The 19,450-nt window shown below is 41.7% G+C and overlaps 1 pseudogene; it reads left to right on the forward strand.

Annotated features, from left to right (window-relative positions):
• Nucleotides 1-1,727: 1,727 nt before the first annotated feature.
• LOC111587874 (U2 spliceosomal RNA) lies at nucleotides 1,728-1,827 on the forward strand (annotated as a pseudogene).
• The last annotated feature ends 17,623 nt before the right edge of the window (nucleotides 1,828-19,450 follow it).

Here is a 19,450-nt window from a genome sequence, read left to right on the forward strand (position 1 = left end):
GTCCCAAACTTTTTCCATTTAAGGATTATGGAGGCCACTGTGCTCTTAGGAACTTTGAGTGCTGCAGAAATTCTTTTGTAACCTTGGCCAGATCTCTGCCTTGCCACAATTCTGTCTCTGAGCTCCTTGGGCAGTTCCTTCGACCTCATGATTCTCATTTGCTCTGACATGCACTGTGAGCTGTAAGGTCTTTTATAGACAGGTGTGTGCCTTTCCTAATCAAGTCCAATCAGTTTAATTAAACACAGCTGGACTCCAATGAAGAAGCAGAACCATCTCAAGGAGGATCAGAAGAAATGGACCGCAGGTGAGTTAAATATGAGTGTCACAGTAAAGGGTCTGAATACTTATGACCGTGTGATATTTCAGTTTTTCTTTTTTAATAAATTTGCAAAAATTTCTACATTTCTGTTTTTTTCTGTCAAGATAGGGTGCTGAGTGTACATTAATGAGAAATAAAATGAACTTTTTTGATTTTAGCAAATGGCTGCAATGAAACAGAGTGAAAAATTTAAAGGGGTCTGAATACTTTCCGTACCCACTCTATATCGGAGCCCCACTCAAGCCTTCCCAACTTGTTGAATCTATTGGCCAGATTCGGGAAGATATCTGGATACAAAGTCAACCTTCAAAAAAGTGAACTTATGCCAGTCTCCTCAGTAATTGATGACTATCTCACTCCAGCTCCCTTCAAAATCAACTCTAAAAAGTTCAGCTATCTGGGCATATGGGTGTCACACAACTTCAAAGATCTCTATAAAGCTAATTATCATCCCCTCTTACGTAACCTGAAATGGGACCTTGAACGCTGTGACCTCCTACCTCTCTCTCTTGGAGGTAGAATCAACATTATCAAGATGAACACACTCCCTAAGTTTCTCTATCTATTTCAGAGTCTTCCCATATTTTTAACAAAATCCTTCTTCTCCAATCTGAAAAGCCAGATATCATCCTTCATATGGAATAAGAAACACCCCAGAATAAAGGAAAACATTTTGCAGTGACCTCGCATGGTTGGAGGCATGGCGCTACCAAATTTCGTACATTATTACTGGGCGGCCAATATTAGAACCTTGTTGTATTGGATGAGGAGTGACATCAAAGATCCTGAATGGACAGGTTTGGAGAGATCATCTGTTAAATCTACATGTTTGGAAGCTCTGTTATGCGCCAACCTACCATTCAAACAGCTCATTTCAACTTTCACTTCAAATCCCACCATCATCCATTCGGTTAAAATCTGGAATCAGTTCAGGCATACTTTCAACATCAGCGACTTCTCACATGTCGCACCGATAGTCAAAAACCACGTTTCTTCCATCAGTTATGGACGAAGCCTTTAATGCATGGTACACAAAGGGGATTTGTACACTGTATGACCTCTATGTTGATAATACATTTGGCTCATTAGAGCAGCTATCGCGGGGGGTTGAGTTTAATTACTTTATTACTGTTTGTATTAAATTATTCTGTTTGTTTGTTTATATAATTGTTAAAAATAAATAAAAAGACCTTCAAAAAAAAAATCTGTATATTGCTGTCAAACCTCACAGCAATATTTGAACTACTTCCCGAAGCAGTCATGTGGTACAGCTGGGCAGCGAGGCTTTGGATGTCATCATTTTTGGCTCCTCCCCTAAATGAAGCAAGCCCTTTACGTGCTTCATGGAAACTCCCCCTCCATTACTCGACACATGCTTTAGAGCATCGGCACATCTCGCAACATCACTATTTCTGGACCTTTTTGCTAAGATCAAGTGTAGTATCTTTCCTTATCAGTTTAATATCTGATATATCCTCCATGTCAGGACTACAGATTTACCCTTAGATATATAATTGTGTCAAAAGTGACCCAGTGAGGTTGTTTTCTTGCAATATCTTTGTAATGAAAAGTTATCATTTCATATTCCAGTTGTTTTTCAAAAAACGTTTTTTTGATATCATTCCATTTAATTTTTTTAAGCTATCTTTTATATTTTTAAGAAATTATAATATTTGTATTACTACCCCAAGCTTCCATAAGTGGGTCAAAAATGACCCGCATGCATTTCTCATAGAATCTCATGAAAAAATGTAATTCTTGTCAATTGAGACCATCAAGAATATATTTACTGTGGACCACACACACTACGTCAGAAGTGTCACCAATCAGGAAGATTATTATACACCTGGATATTACAAGACCTGATACATGTAAGTATTATCTACATTTTTTACCTCAGAAAAAAAAATTGTCATCAAATTGATATTTTCGCCATATTTGCACATTCATGACTCTTGTATAAAAGAGTGTGTTATTATGTATCATCAAATTAGCCTACTTTATTTTTAGCTGACACTAGCTAGCTGACTAAACTACCTAGCATTTCTCTATGCATTTTGTGTGTTCGCATGTGTGTGTGCGTGGTTGTGTGCGTGGTTGTCAGGCATGGCAATTTTCTGCCGTTCCGCAGAAGTCCGCCGTTTTAATTTTCAAATTGATCATTTCTGTGAATCGTCCAAATCCGTTAAGAAAATTTTAGGGGGGGTGAGGTATGTTTTTGTTACTCTTGCTCCCGGTTTTTGAGAAGCGCTCAGCGTTTCTCCCGCAGCGTAACAAAGAGAACCAGTCTGGCTCCTGCTGCATTGTAAAAGGCCTTGCGATTGGTTGAAATTGGTTAGCTGCCAACGATTGGACCAATCAAATTGCTCGATGCATTCTTTTGTTACAATTCATGGCGGCATGTTCGTGTTGGAATTTTGAGCTATTGGGATCGCTTTCGGTGGAATCATGAGGCGACATTAGAAGTAGGGTTGCCACACGTCCCTTAAAATACGGAATCGTCCTTTATTTGACAATTAATTGTCGCGTCCTGTATTGAATCAATACGGGACGCAAATTGTTCCGTATTTTCATAAACGCCCCATACACATCTGTCACACAGCCATCAAAACTGCATAAGGAACAAAATAAAACACAGGAAATATTAAGGGCAGCCAATTTAAACTTCGTAGGACCCACGTAGCAAGGACCCGATGCGAGGTCCAGCAGATCACGCTGCACCCGCGTGTTTAAAAATGTTTACACCCGAAACTCCACCCCGTCCACAGAAGCAAAAACGTTTGCAAATGTACAGACGTGAGTGGGAAGAGTGGAACCCCTGGCAGTGGGTAAAAGGCAAACTGTGTTTTGTGTTGCTCATGGATTAGCTGAAGTAAGGCAGCATCAGGAGACCAACATGTAAGAAACATGAGAACAGAGAGAACCCAACCAGCAGGTCACAGTTTATCATCATCTAATCATCTCCTGAAGTAGATCTAGTAAGAGACATCAGTATCTGGTTGTGAATTTACCAGAGGATGCTTAGAATCATGCTGATGTGGTCCTAGACTCTACAGTATTTTAGTGACTCAATAAATGCCTAAGTTGTTTAGTATTTTTTTAATGCCTTTTAGTTTTTAATAAACATTTATATAATAGCCAATATGTAATCAATAAATGCCCTTTGCCTATCTAAAGAAAAACTCCCTCAGAACTCTGATATGCTAACAGCACTAAATAAAACAGTAAATACATGCATACACACATAAATAAGCTAATACATTAACTGTGTTAAGATAAGATTTAGATGGGGAAAAATGTCTGTAGAGAATTTCTTTATCCAGTATTCTGCATTCAGTTGTTTATGTCTTTGCAGAATCCAGTATTGCACACTGGTTGCTCATTACATTTTATTTCATTAGTTTGGTTTCCCTGTTTAAAATGATGCCACTTCTGTTCAGGCAGAACCTGTGATCATAAAACAATACAAAACTCTTAGTTTCATGTTAATAAAGCACTTAAAGCTTTAAGTATGGCTAAATGCTTTTTTCAAAATTAAATATATCACTCCTTAGGTGGTAGTGGCCCCGAGTTCAGTAAAGTTGGAAAGATATTCACAGATTCGGACTTCCAGCATCAATAACTCATTAGATATAGGTTGTCAAAACATAAACGGTGCATCTTTCCCATCGTTGTAAAGTAGACAATGTGCTACAAGCCCAGTTTTCTCAACAGTAGCTGTCTTTCAAGCTGCAGAAATAACATTGATGTCTATGTGCAGCCGGCTGTGTGACATTTGTCTGCAAAACTGCTGCAACAGTAAAGAGAGACACAAATAATAACTTCAGTCTTGTTCTCTGTAGGTACACAATATGCTACAAGCCCAGTTTTATCAAGTAGCACATTGTGTACCTTATAATGATGGAAAAGAGGCATTGTTTATGTTTTCACAACATATATCTAATGAGTTATTGATGCTGGAAGTCCGAATCTGTGAATATCTTTCCAACTTTACTGAACTGTGGCCCCGAGGAGCCGTGGTGGGCGTCCTTTATTTTCATTTCTGAAAGGTGGCAACCCTAATTAGAAGTGACTTTGTGACCAGTGTAGAACTCCATTGTAAATAGTGTTAAAAGACCTAAAGAACTGTAAAAATTGTAGGACTAAATGCAGTGAGACAACATTGAAGAAAAAGTAAGTTAACTTTTCATTAAATTAACTTATTCATTACAATCTAGTCTTCTGTAATTCTATGCATGTATTCTAAATCACCTCTATTTTACTGAAAACCTCTCGGCTTCAGGGGGGCTGCACCCCCCTGGACCCCCCCTGAAGATTGTATACCGAACATTTTCAGCTGAAATCAAAATTTGCTGTTGCCATGCCTGGGTTGTGTGTGTGTGTGTGTGTGTGTGTGTGTGTGTGTGTGTGTGTGTGTGTGTGTGTGTGTGTGTGTGTGTGTGTGTGTGTGTGTGTGTGTGTATGTGTGTGCACGTGTATGTGCATGTGTGCATTTATTTAAATAGCTACATATTGATTGACAGGTTTGTGTGTCATTCAAATCAAGTTTCCTCCCACCTTGAGCAGAACACCAACACCAAGCCACAGTATCCTGAGAAGTCGGTCGGGGTCTGCTTACCACCACTGTCTCACCAAAACATACACGGGAACTCTTTATCACTGATATCGTTACAAGAGGTGATGAAGTACACAAACTTGGAGGAACAAGAGAGTAGCAACAGCATAAGGAAAAGAGTGGAAAAATGTGCAAAATGAATATTGACATTCTTCTATTGCTGTTCTGTGTAATCTTCTTTATCAATTATCAAAACATTCAAAATCTGTTATAAAGTGAAAAATAAATGTATTTCAAAAATGAAATCATTCTTGTGTGGACCAAAATACACTACAAACAATAATAGGCATGGTTATTCTTAACCAAAATGACAAAAATAACATAAAAACACAATGATTTTTATATGGGTCATTTTTGACTCACTTATGGAAGGGTGTAGGGTCCAATCACTTCTGCATCTAAGGGTGAATGCATACTCGAACCTTAAAGTGTATGAAATCTTTCGAACAGAGAGTTCAGTGCTGAATTCTGGGCACTGAAGAGATTACATGGTTTGGAGTAGAAACAGCAGTTTTTAGTAATTGGTCTCAACAGGTTAACTGACTGTAGAACACACCGTCATTTAGAACTACTCTCAAATAAAGAGAGTCTTAGTGTAATCAATATGAACACCTATCGATGTAATTAGATGATGGAATTTGTGTGTGCAGTGCGCCATGTGTCTGGCCCAAGATAAAGTTGACATAGAGTATGAGTGTATGAATAAAGCACACTTCAATATGCAGCAGTATATATGAGTAGATGAGTAGTGGAAGAAGACATATTAAGATCATTTTGCATTTGCATAGCACTTGCATAAATGCACAAAATGCTTTCAACTACCAGAAAAATAAACACACTGATGAATTTTAAAGTTTGTTCATTTTATATGTAAAGTGTCTTTGAGTGTTTTGAAAAGCACTATACAAATAAAATGCATGATTATTACTACTACTACTACTACTACTACTACTACTACTACTAATATTATTATTATTATTATTATTATTATTATTATTATTATTATTATTATTATTAATAGTAATAATAATAATAATAATAATAATAATAATAATAATAATAATAATAATAATAATTAGGCTAAACACCAATACAATGAAGCACTACAGAAAAGTTGGAAATAAATAAGGGATTGAGTTGTTAGTTATTCTGCAACAGGATAATAACAAACATCCAGCCAGAGTCATAAAAAGTGATATTTAGCCACAAGAGAAACAAGGAGAACTGGAAAAAAAGGTAAGACCCAAATAGAGTCTTGCTGTCAACATCATAGAGTTGGTCTGGAGTTACATAAAGAGACACTGACACAGGCTGCCCAACACTTTAATGTCCACATCTGATTTTTCAGAATGCAAGCCAAGAACCTTTGACACCTCTCCAAAATACTGGCATGTTCATTATTTGCATTATTATTATTTACATTTGTTTTTATTTAATATTTGTTTGACTGTAAGGATTTTCTTAAACTATAGAAACAGTAATAATATATCCAGTGGATGGATTGATGGATGTACAGATAGAAATGACTCTAAAGATGAATTTGACTGAAACTACTCTTGACGACTTCTGGATGGATTTCCATGATGACACAGATAGTCTGAGAAAGTGTGTTGTATTGACTGTTGCTATAGGTGTGTGGTTGTGAGACTGCAAACCTAGATGGAAATGTCTGCCGTGGATGGATTGCACTGATTGCCCCCAGAGGATGAATAGAAATAATTCTGGTGTTGTTTCAACAGCATCAAGACAAAATTTGGTTAATGGCCAAAGACTTCTAATGATATTCCAGTGGGGCCAATTTGCAAATATCAACAGGTTAAACAATATCTTTAATGTTTGCAAGTTAACATCACTGTTGAGCATGGTAGCATGTTGATGTAAGTGTGTTAACAGACTATTAGGCTATGTTCAAAATCAACCTTTATTCACTATGCAGTATATTTAGCTTTATCTGAACTGAAAGTGCATATGCACTATGTATATTGTAGTAAAAAAAAAAAATCTGCAGAGGAAAGGAGAAACTTGCATTTTGTAGCTGATAAACTTTTCACTGAGGGAAACCTCCACTGTCAGTGATGATGCAAAAGGATGATGCCTCGTGCCAAAAAATTCAAATTCAATCGTTACAATGTAAGGAGTGAGTAAGTGAACGTGTTGGGTTTTTTTTTTTATTTCAGATACAGCCTTTGCTTTCTGTAATATTTTAGACTTTTAAAACAAACTGAACTGTACTAATTGCTACTTAATCTGTCGAAGACATTAGTAAGTGATCGGCAGAATCTTTAGAACTCATCTCTTTAAAGTAGTTATTAATGATCATTTTGTACACAATTTGAGATGGAATTGCTCCTATTTTCAGCAGGAAGTTAAGTTGCACTTCAGTGCTGTTGTGCAAACAACAGCACTCCTGCACAGAAGACCACACCTCCTCCCAGTGACCAGGTGCTGTCACTGTCCCCGGAGAGTGTGCGGAGAGCCCTCAGCAGGATCAATGCACGCAAAGCTCCAGGTCCTGACAACATTCATGGTCGTGTATTGAGAGACTGTGCTGGGGAACTCACGGATGTCTTCACAGACATTTTTAACATCTCTCTGAGGCAGGCTGTTGTCCCCAAGTGCCTCAAAACAGCCACCATCCTCCCGGTACCGAAGAAGTCATCCCCCTCCTTCAACGACTACCGCCCAGTTGCACTCACTCCCATCCTGATGAAGTGCTTTAAACGGCTAGTCATGCACCACATCAAATCCCTCCTCCCACCCACCCTGGACCCCTACCAGTTTGCATATCGGACCAACCGCTCAACCAATGATGCAATCTCCACTGCACTCCACTCAGCCCTCACACACCTGGAAAACAAGGACTCTTATGTTAGAATGCTGTTCATAGACTTTAGTTCAGCATTTAACACCGTCATCCCCCAGCAGCTCATCCACAAACTAGACCAGCTTGGACTCAACACCTCACTGTGTAACTGGCTACTGGACTTCCTGACAGGGAGACCACAGGCAGTACAGATCAGCAGCAAGACATCGAGCACCATCATCCTGAACACGGGGCCCCCCAAGGATGTGTGCTGAGCCCCCTACTCTTCACCCTGCTGACCCATGACTGCACTCCAGCTTACAGCTCCAATCTTTTTATAAAGTTTGCGGATGACACAACTGTGGTGGGTCTCATCAGTAACAGCGATGAGACACAATACAGGAGTGAGGTGAGCAACCTGGCCAGGTGGTGCAGCACCAACAACCTCTCTCTGAACGTGGAGAAGACAAAGGAGATCGTTGTTGACTTCAGGAGAGGACACACCCAGCATGCTCCTCTCAACATCAACGGTGCGGCTGTGGAGAGGGTGAGCAGCACCAAGTTCCTGGGTGTGTACGTCTCAGAAAATTTCTCCTGGACCAGAAACACAACATCACTGGTCAGGAAGGCGCAACAATGTCTCTACTTCCTGCGTAAGCTGAGAGGAGCCAGTGCCCCGCCCCCATCATGTCCACCTTCTATAGAGGCACCATCGAGAGCATCCTATCCAGCAGCATCACAGCGTGGTACGACTCCTGCACCTCCTCCTGCCGCAGGATCCTCCAGCGTGTCGTGAAAGCAGCAGAAAGGATTGTCGGTGTCTCTCTCCCCTCCCTCCAGGACATCTACAGCACCCGCCTCACTCGCAAAGTACTAAGCATTGCAGGTGACCCCACACACCCGTCCCACAACCTCTTCAGCCTGCTGCCATCAGGGAGGAGACTGAAGAGTCTGAGGGCCAGGACCAGCCGACTGAGCAACAGCTTCATCCACCAGGCTGTCAGGAAGCTGAACTTTCTCCCCTCTCTCCCCTTTCTACCACCCCCTTCCCCCGCATACACAAACTCTGGTCAATAACCTCTGATCTGCACTGAAATAGCACATTCAACCATCAAGCATATTTGCACTTCTTGGACTGTTACTTATTTGCACTATTCTGAGTATTCTGCACTAAATCCGTCACTTTATCTCATGGTCATGTTTACATTTCACTCAGTTCTGCTTTTCTTAGTTCTTAGTTGTTGCTCGGCTCTAATTTTGCTTCCTTTGTTCTTTTTTTTGCCCTTTAATATCTTATTTTCTAAATCTTTATTTAATGTCTACTGTTGCACGAAGAGAGAGTAACGAAATTTTGATTCTTGGTATGTCATATAAATATTGAAGAATTGACAATGAAGCTGACTTTGACTTTGACTTGAGTTCATTAATTCTGTTTTGTTTGCCAATGACATACTGGCCATTAAAATCATATGAATCTTTTCCTGTCTCTCTCTCATTCTGCTGATTGACTAACTGGAACATGACAAGTATGATTCACTACTTTGTTGATGTGCTATGAGCAGAGAGTCTGACACACATTTACACAGCTGCAGCATGACGTTGAGAACACATTGCCTCATCATCTGCCTGTACCGCTGGAACTCCCGCCGCTTGCAAAAGCCTTCCTATGAGCTCTATATATAAGAAAGTGAGTGTAACTTCCGGTGCTGAGGCAGGCTTTTATTATTCTGCTACATTCCACGGATATCATCGCTTCCCTTCTTGAAGACATGCAGAGTTTCTGCATTGGTGTAATCTGTTATCCTAGTTCTCTTATCATCTGTAATTTAGTCACAGGAGTCAGTAATTCTCACTATGTCAATGGAGAGCAGCACGTGGTGGGTATCTTTCTTCATCGGTTGAAGCCTCTTGACTTTCCCAGCCCTTTCTCTCCATCACTCCCTGCCATGTAGTGCACTGTAGGCTTTAATCTCTCTCCTTTCTTTTGTACAGTTGCCTCTCCTCTGCTCTTTTGCCTTTTCATTGTTGGAGGTCAAAATCAGACATTAAAGTTATCAGAAATAGTTTTAATGTCTGGCACATCTTTTGACAGCACTTGCATAAAGACAAAGCAATACATTGCAGTCCTTTCTTTAAAAACTACACCTAAGGCCACTGAGAAATGTGTGATGACAGCGATAATGACTGAACAATATGCAAGTGCAGGAAATAAGATTCAGAACACGAAAGTTTAAAGGAATTTATTAACAACACCAAGATGTATACAAAACAACAACCTGACCCTGAACACTGTAACCGGAAACGAACTAAGGATTATCCGCAAAGCGGAATGGAACTAGAAACCCTCTAGAGAAAAGGCGGACTAACTATAGAAACTAAAAAAACTCAAGAAACAGAAAACCAAGGCAGGAATTCAACGAAAATACTAAACTGGATATATACAGTTTCTCGGCTAATATAATCCCAATTACCAAAGATTCCCAAGGACAAAATGAAACTAGTGTCTAGTGAATGGCACAAACAACTAGAAATACGATAACCCCAGAATTAAGTGATAGCAAAATACCCAGATTAACAAACTACATGGCCTGGTCTACAAGTCTGGTAATGCTAGGGCTAAAGAACTTAACTGAATGTCCTAAGTGAGACAGAGTCCAAGCTAGAAGCCAGAATCGAGCAGTCCAGGGGGGAACGGATTTCCTCCTTGATGTAACTCAGCCTGCAGTGGAAAGGTTGGCTTGCCAGAGGACGACTGGTGGCTGGCTTCAGACAAGGTGAGTATGGCGTTGCAGATAGCGTGGCTGTGTTCCTGTGACAGCGGCAGGTGTGCATTCCAGGACCAAGGATGCAGAGAATCCAGGTAAGGCAACTCACTGCAGACAGTGTGGACGCTGAAGAGCCAGGGACTCGAGCGGGCAGGAGCCAATACTGCACTCGATCTGCTGATTACAACTCGCCACACCTGCTGCCACTCAGCTGCACCACTGCACACCTAGGAGAGGAAGAGAGAGAGACCAGGCCCAAGGGAGGGAGGAGCACTGCCACTAACCACAGCCAAAGGCTGTGACTGTGACATCCTTGCCAAAGGGAAATCCAAATTATAGAAGCAATAGTTTGTTCTAGATGTATTTTTCATTGAATGTGAGATCAATACAGCATGGTGTGTTTCATTCCATGTAAGCCATAATGCTATTATGACAGTGTATTTAATTTATGTGATTTTTTTATTTTGCGGGGACAATGCACAATAAATGTGTTGTACTAGACAGAGCTAATAGTTTGTTTTTCTCAGTAGTTGTTGGGTGGAGGCCACTAGTGATGTGTAGGTTACAGAAATAAAATATATTGATCAGTTCACTAGTAAGGGTCATGCCACAACAAAATGAGTTTAGAGATTTTACCTGCGATGGACCCAGATGGTGCATGAAAGAAAAGAGGAGGAGTATGTGAAAAGGGGATGAAGTGTGTAGAGAGGGAACGGGAGGATGGGGTGGAGAGAATAAGACAAACAGTGCTAGATGGGTCATCCAGATACAAGGAGACCTGCTGAGGAATTAGAGATGTAGTTAAGGCGTGGTCCTGCTCATGACCCTAATTTAACAAGTTAACTGCATTTCACTAGCAAGGACCATGTCGCAACAAAGTGAGTTTAAACATTTAATGAGGGAAGGTAGTGTCGGATGATGTGGAAATATATAGGATTTAAGGATGAGGGTGGATGTGTGATTGTCTGGTTGTTGGTGGCAGTTTTTGGCAGACCTGCCATAGTCCCCTAAACTTTGTGAACATGGAGATGAGCATTGGCTTGCTGGAGGTTGTTGACGTTTTTGCGAACATAAAGACAATATGTCAGATGATCAGCCAGGAGCCTGAATTGTTTGGTCTGAGATACCCATTCTGGTTGCTGCACTGACAGGACTTCGAATTGAATAGACTGAATTAGTATGGACTTTGTATTTGGGTTCCCAAAGAGTGGCAACTATTTTGATGGGGTACAGGTCATGGGGCACAGATGAGGGTGAAGTTGACTTCAGGTCGAGAGAGCTAAAACTCTCTGCTGCTGGAAGGATGGAGAAGGCATATGGGTGGGAGGAGGAAAGGATGAAGGACAGATGGGGCAAGGGATGATGATGGAGCAGCGCTTGAGGAAGGATGGAGGAGGGATGTCGAGAAGGGATGAAGGAGGAATGGAGGAGGGAATAGATGAGAAAAAGAAAGAGATGGAGGAGAAATGATGAGGAGATAGAGGAAGGATGAAGGAGGGATGATGACAAGATAATGGGGAGGGATGAAGAAGAGATGGAGGCAGGATGATAAACAGATGATGGAAGGATGAGATGATAAAGGGTTACAGGAAATGATCGGGAATGAAGAAAAAATGATGGGTAATGACAAAGGTATGATAAAGAAGGGATGATGGGGATGAAGGAGGGATGATAAGGATGAAGAAGGGATGATAAGGAAGGGATGATGAGGATATATTTTATTTTACTTAACTTTTATTTAACCAGGAGAAATCTTGTTGAGATTAAGAACCTCTTTTTCAAGGGAGTCCTGGCCAAGCTAGGCAGCAGCAAATACAAAACACAGTTTTAAAAGGATGAAAGAGGGATGATGATGAAGAAGGGACGATAATGAAGGGATGATGGAGATGAAGGAGGGATGATGAAGAAAGGCTGATAAGGATAAACAAGTGATGATGGGGCTGAAAGCGGGATGATGGGGTGGAAGGATGAGCTCCCATTTTGGTGGTTCTGAAGAGCAGTGACTAAGGTCCAACTTTGTACTGAGATGCTTTACTACTCAGACTGCTGGAGTGGCTGGATTGTGGGGGAAGTGTTTGTGTGGGTGCCTCTGCAGAAGAAACGGCTGTGTAGCAGTCTGCAGTTGGAGTAGGGATTAGCCTAGGTGGTTGAAATTATTACAGAACTTCCTGCCCCTTCATAAAGGATTGTGTCATTAGGTTTAGGGATGATTGGAGGATGTGGCACAGCAGGAGATAATTGGCTAAATGCCTGAGTATGGAAGAGGGTGTGAGTGGACGGGGTGATGATAGTGCATGCTGAGGCTGGTTGTTAAAGGGCTCCCCACAACTCACAAGATGAAAATGTGTGAGCTGCAAAAATGGGACAATGAAGTTCTGAGTCAAAGGTGCTCCAGTAAGTCCCCTGGTTGAACTGTTGTAGATGCCCTGTAGCCTGTACAGCAAAAAGAATCTGATAATTGTAGAAGCCTGTGAAGTGCAAGGTCCTGTTTAAAACAATTTAGAGTTAGTTGCCTAATTCTAGCCTTGGTTGAGAATGAACTGGTTGGCTAACTTTCATTAGTTCAGGGCAGGGGTCAGCAACTTTAACACTCAAAGAGCCTTCTAGACCCATTTCCCACAGAAAAGGAAACACCAGGAGCCACAAAACCCCTTTGACATTTAAAATGAAGATAGCATTACATACACACACACACACACACACACACACACACACATATATGCATATATATTAGGGCTGAGACTTTAACACGTTAATTTCGATTAATTAATTACAGCAAAAATAACGCATTAAAAATAATAACGCAATTTGTTTCACTGCGCCCTCCATATCTGCCTTGGGAATTTCCCCAGATATTTGTGACTCCCGTCTATATCCATCCAAAGGCCGGCGAAGAGAATGCCTGTGGGCTTATCCATCAGGTTATCCAGAGACTTCAGTCCATATCCCCGGATGCGCCTAACATCATTCTGGATGACATGAACCATTGCACACTAAAACACACGCAGAGAGACTTCCATTAGCACATCACATGCCCCACAAGATGTAATAAGACATTAGCTCTCTGTTACAGCAATATTAAAGGTGCATATAAGTCCATCCACCTCCCTCCTCTGGGTTCCTCTGACCACAACTGCATCCACCTTATCCCTGTCTACCGCACTGTGCTGAAGCAAGGCAAAGTGCAGAACATCACAGTGAAAGTTTGGGATGAGGACACCTGTCGCACGCTGCAGGGATGGCTGGGGATGGCTGGAGGCGACTGATTGGGACAAATTTAAGGAATCCTCAGCTGATATTGATGAACTGACTGACGTTGTGAGCAGCTGGGTCACATACTGTGAAAGCACTGTTATTCCTGAAAAAACTGTTAAACTATATCCAAACACTAAGCCATGGGTTTCTAAGAAACTTAAGGACTTACTGTACAGAAAGAAAAAGGCCTTCAAGAAAGGAAAAGGAAATGGACTAATTCTGTATAACCTACAGAAGGACATAAAATATGAGATCAGATCCTGCAAAAGACAATACAAAGCCAAACTTGAGTCTCAGCTTAAAATGAACAACCTCGGTTCAGTCTGGGACAGCATGAAGCTGATCACTGGGACAAATTAATGTATAAAGAAGAGAATTCAGCTCAGTGGTTATAATTCTGATTTAAAGCTGGCTCAAAGTCTTAACAGTTTTTATGTCAAGTTTGACTCCCATGATTTTAGGGCTGTTCATGCTGAGACTAAAAACCGTCTTATGTCAGCCTCTCCACAGAACCCCTTTTTCGATGTGGGTGAGTTAAACGGTGCAGACCAAAGAAAAGTCCTGGCCCTAATCACATCGGCGGCCATTACTGAAAACATGTGCTGACCAAATTGGCCCCATTTTTTATGATATTTTTAACATGTCTCTTGTCCAGCAGAGAGTACCGGTCCTATGGAAGAAGTCCATAGTGGTGCCCATTGCAAAAACAAGCTGCCCCTCTTCTCTGAATGACTTTCGGCCAGTAGCCTTAACCCTTTAAGCTCCAAAGTCGCAATACTGCGACAAGCAACATTGCTCAATATAACAAGCCATAGCTGCAAATACAGTGCCTCATGTAGTTACTACTTTACACCAGGAGATGGCGGACATCTGGAACTTCAATCTGAGCAACATTTGTGGGCGTGTTTTCATTCAAAGTTTTGGAGTTTATAGAGTTTGAAAACCGCCCCCTGGTCAAGGAGACGAGGGTTGTAGTCGGAGCGTAACAGAGTGCAAGACAGCGCGAGAAAACAAAAGAAAACTCACCATACCGAGAGGTCTGTTCACCGTTGACAAAGTACTTCGTCAAGTAATGGCTGACTCAGATTCTGAAGAGGGATATTCACCCTCTGATGAAGATCTTCAGTCGTCCAGTGTGACAGAAAGTGACGCTGCGTCTGTGCGTAATGGCAGCGAGTCCGTATGCCATGACAGTCCACAAGCAGCACATACTGGAGCCGATGCTTTGCTTCACCGTGTCCAGAGTGGCAGGAGGGGATGTGGTGGGTGTAGCAGGGGTGGTCAAAACACAGCTAATGGTGAGGTGGATCGCGGGGATGCAAAAAACTGTGGAAATAGTGGCAGACATGGTAGAAGCCACTGGAGAAAATACACTGCTAATAGCGGTGGAGGCCACAGTGGTGTTCACGGCCCTGCCATAAATGACAATAATGATGGCTGGGTTTGCTTGAGAGATGAGGAACAGTATCACAAGTGGATCAAACATTCTGATGAGCCTTTTGGGTATCGTGGAGACAGGGATCTGACAAATTCTGAGCCAAGCAATGCCATCTTGATCGATAAACATCTGTGAAAGTTATGTAATCCATATGTCCGCTGCCTGTTGACGTCAAAATATGCAAATTAGATGACTGAATTTACTCCAATCACAAACTTTGGGTCATACTGATGATTTTACTCATTTATAGTATGCCTTTATCTCTAATCATTTTCAAATTACAACCTTTTGAAAAAGTGATATCAAAACTGAATATTTTATTGAAAAAACTGTGGCACCTAAATGGTTAACCTCAATGGGGATGAAACAACTAGAAAAACTAGAGCAAACAAAGAAAAAACAAAGAGCTACTCTCCCAATCTGAGTGCCTGTTAGACCCTCTTCAATTTGCTTATAAAGCTAAAAGCTGTGTCCAAGATGCTACTGCTACCTCACTTAACCTCATATATAAGCAGTGCTTATATATGAGGTTAAGTAAGGCAGTAGGAATCATGCCAGGCTGCTTTTTGTTGAGCTCTCATCAGCTTTCAACACAATCCAGCCCCACATTTTGGTAGAGAAGCTTGTTAATGTCTTTGGTTTTGATGTATGTCTTGTGGGTTGGATCCTTGATTTTCTTACAAATAGATTACAACAAGTCAGGGTCAGCCTACTGACCTCCTCCACCGGATTGCCTCAAGGCCATGTTTTATCTGCCCTTTTATATATTTTATACACAAACGATTGTGTCAGCCGCCATGATGACAGATTCATCATCAAGTATGCTGATGATTCGGTAATCGTCAGCCTGCATGGTGGTGATGCAGTCGGACATGGGCAGGTTCTTGATGATTTTATAGTATGGTGCAAAGAAGCTTTCCTGAAGATCAATGTTTTTAAGACAAAGGAGATCTGCATCGATTTTAGACGGTCTCCCCCAGCTCCTCAGTGTAGTGTGGTCCATGGCGAGCCAGTGGAACTGGTACCTCATTATATGTATCTGGGTACTGTAATCGACAACAAACTCAAATTTGATTTAAACTGTGAAACACTGGTTAAAAAAGGTCAGCAACGACTATTCTGTCTGAGAAAGCTCGCCAAGTTTCAGGTTGATAGGACCCTGATGAAGCTCTTCTACTGTTCCTTCATCCAGTCAATCATCTCATTTTCTATAATATGCTTGTATGGTACCCTTGGCAAGAAGGACAAGAACTCCCTCGGGAGGATAGTAAAAGTAGCCTCTAAAATAGCTGGGATGTGTTTTAATAGTCTGGATGACATTTTTTATACACAAGTTAAACGAAAAGTAGAGTCTATTCTTACAGATGCTACTCATCCTTTTTACCAGGAGTATAAGTTGCTCCCCTCTGGCCTTCGTCTGGCAGTACCCCAGGCCACAAAAACAGGTACAAGTTCTCCTTTGTGCTTACCTCTATCAGAGTTATAAACGCCGAGAAGAGGAGGTAATAAACTGTGGGGTTTTTTGGTACTGCACTTTATCATGTACTGAAGGTGGGGGGTATCCTCAGGAATGGCGAGAGGAAGACGAACCAGGTGAGTATCTGGGAGGGGAAGCTGGGCTGAGAGGTGGTAGTGGAAGACAGGCAAGCTGAGAAGACAAGGAAGCCAGGTGAGTCCTGGGAACAGGAACTGGTCGCGCATGAGCAGGTGGCAGTCCAGATAGTTATCATTCATGGTCCGGCGCAGAGTGATGAGTGGTGTCTGGCTTTATTGTAGAAAGGGAAAATCCTGATTGGTTCCGCTCCACGTGCTCGTGCTTCTGCTGATGGTGATTGCTGATTGCTATCACCTGTCGCCCCAGCCTCTGTGCGAAGCACACCTAAAAAGAAACAGAAAGGCGGGGGGAAGGTGCAGCCTTAGCCAGAGCCTGCAGCAGCAGGCCTGACATGGACAAAGTAAAACTTGATTTTGAAAATCAGTTGTTTAAGTTATGTGCAGAATACATTCTTATGTAGAGAATACACTGGCACATACCAGAACAAAGTTAGACTTAATTGACCAACAAAACAAAACAGATTCTGTTACGGTGTGGGGGGAATTCAAACCCACTAGTGAGAGCATACAGAGCAGGTGGCAGGCAGACTGAAATTAAACAGGTCTTTATCCAAAGTAGTACCAAAACACTAATTATAACACCAACTAAGGCCACAACTCACTATGGGTGAGGGAGTGGGGGAGGCAGGCTCCCCGGGGGCGGCAGTCGAGGGGGCATGCGCTGGCGCGCACGGCATCCAGCGGAGCGTGGCTACGGCGGCTATGGCGGCCAGAGATGACACCGGGTCCTCTTTGGGAGTGGCTGGATCGACGAGAGCAGTTGGGGGTCCACGTCTTCTATCTGGGGGACAAGGCATTCAGCCCGGATGCTCCTTGTGGGTGTGTTCACGTCCTCACACATGGAGGACGGCTTCTTGGAGCCGCCCAGATCCTCAATCTGAGGGATTCCTGGGGGAAAGGTAGGTTCTTCCGGTGGGTCAGTGTCGCACCATTGTTGTAGAGCGAGATGACAGGCAGAAAGGCAACATGATTTGACTCCTACTGCCATGTGAATCTGGTCTTTATAGCCAATGGATGAGCTGCAGGTGTGCGGCTCCCGAAGCTGCACTCAATCCAGGCTGAACAGCAGCTGCGGAAAGCCACACACACTGGAGACACACTGGCAGAGGAGCAGATGGCCGGAAGGGGGTGGGGCTAGGCTGAGGCCATGACAGATTCTGTGGCCAAACTGAAGTTGCCATGCTCCTTCTTGTGTATATGGATCAACGATAATTTCGTGCCCACAATCCTACTAACAGGTTAGTCTGGCATTATATCAAATGACAGTGGGCAAAAAACATTTAGTCTGGCTGTGAGTCTCACAACTAGAAGCTGTTTTTACATAACCATCATTTACACCTGATTCAAAGAGCTATGAAAATATAAAAATTCTGATTAGACCACTATACTGACAATGAATCTAAACCATGAGCAGAAGCCAAAAAAATTTTAAAATGTTAAAAAAAAAAAAAAAACGCTAATGCTTGCAAAATGGATAGGTGTTTGAAACTCGGTGACAGTGACTTCTTGCAGGACTAGTGGTGAACTGTGGTCAACGTAGAGCTAAACATCCAACACAGCTTAGCTCAGCTAACTTTGGTCTTGCAAGCTCTCAAAAGTAAAATCTGAACTATACGCAGAACATTCATTCATGGAATGTAGAGACATCAATTGACAACAACAAAACATTAAAAAAACATGATCTATACTAGTACTGTTGATAATGTACAGATTCTTACCAATTAGGCATATAGTCCACTGAATGTGTAAACTACTCATATAGCACATGGTTATTCTATTTGTGGGAAAATACTTATACTGCACAGAAGGATTTTACAGACTCTTCTATGATGAGAAAAAATCATATTGAACAGAAACTTTCTAAATGTGAAAAATACCAGCCTTGGAGAGCTGACAGTCTGCCGTCTTGAACAACAAGCAGCTTTTATGTGACATGCCAAAAGATGGACAACTTCTGTGTTCTGCTTGGAGGAGAAACTTGCTTCAGCAGCACTGCTCATTTGTTTTAAGCTCGAAACATGCTTACCTCTCAGTTGTAGCTCCATGTCAGGAACATCCTGTTACACATCTTCTCCACTCAAAAGAAGTTGATAGAGAACTGTGAAGCTGCAATCCTGACTTGGCAGGAAAAATCAGGCCAAAAGGTCAAAGGTTGAAGACAAAGTCATAGCTGTTGATATGGAATACTGACACCAGAATTTGCACACATGTAGCACATTTTGAAAGGTCTTCAATGTTGCCACATTACTTCTGTAAGTCCTTAAAGTGTATGTAGTCCTCTCTCCTACCCTTTGCATTATGTTGTATGCTATGTATGCTAGACCTATCAAGAGCTGACATCCCAAAGTGTTTTACAGTTAACATGACAATCAAACAAAACCCAGAGCAGTAGATGTGAAGTAGGTGTGAACTGTAGTCATAAAGAAATCCAATAAAAACAGAAAGAGAATCAAATTTGACACTAAAAGGTAAACAAAAGCATGTCTGAACAAGTGGGTGATAATAGGAATGAAACAGTTTACAAGTGTATGTAAACTGAAAACTCAACACAGCCATGATGGACACAGTCTTGTGAGTCAATGACTTCTATAGCTCTTAATTTTTTATGATAAAATGATTGAATGACATGCATCTTCAA

The sequence above is a fragment of the Amphiprion ocellaris genome, chromosome 21, assembly GCF_022539595.1.
Source record: "Amphiprion ocellaris isolate individual 3 ecotype Okinawa chromosome 21, ASM2253959v1, whole genome shotgun sequence".
Lineage (NCBI taxonomy): Eukaryota > Metazoa > Chordata > Actinopteri > Pomacentridae > Amphiprion > Amphiprion ocellaris.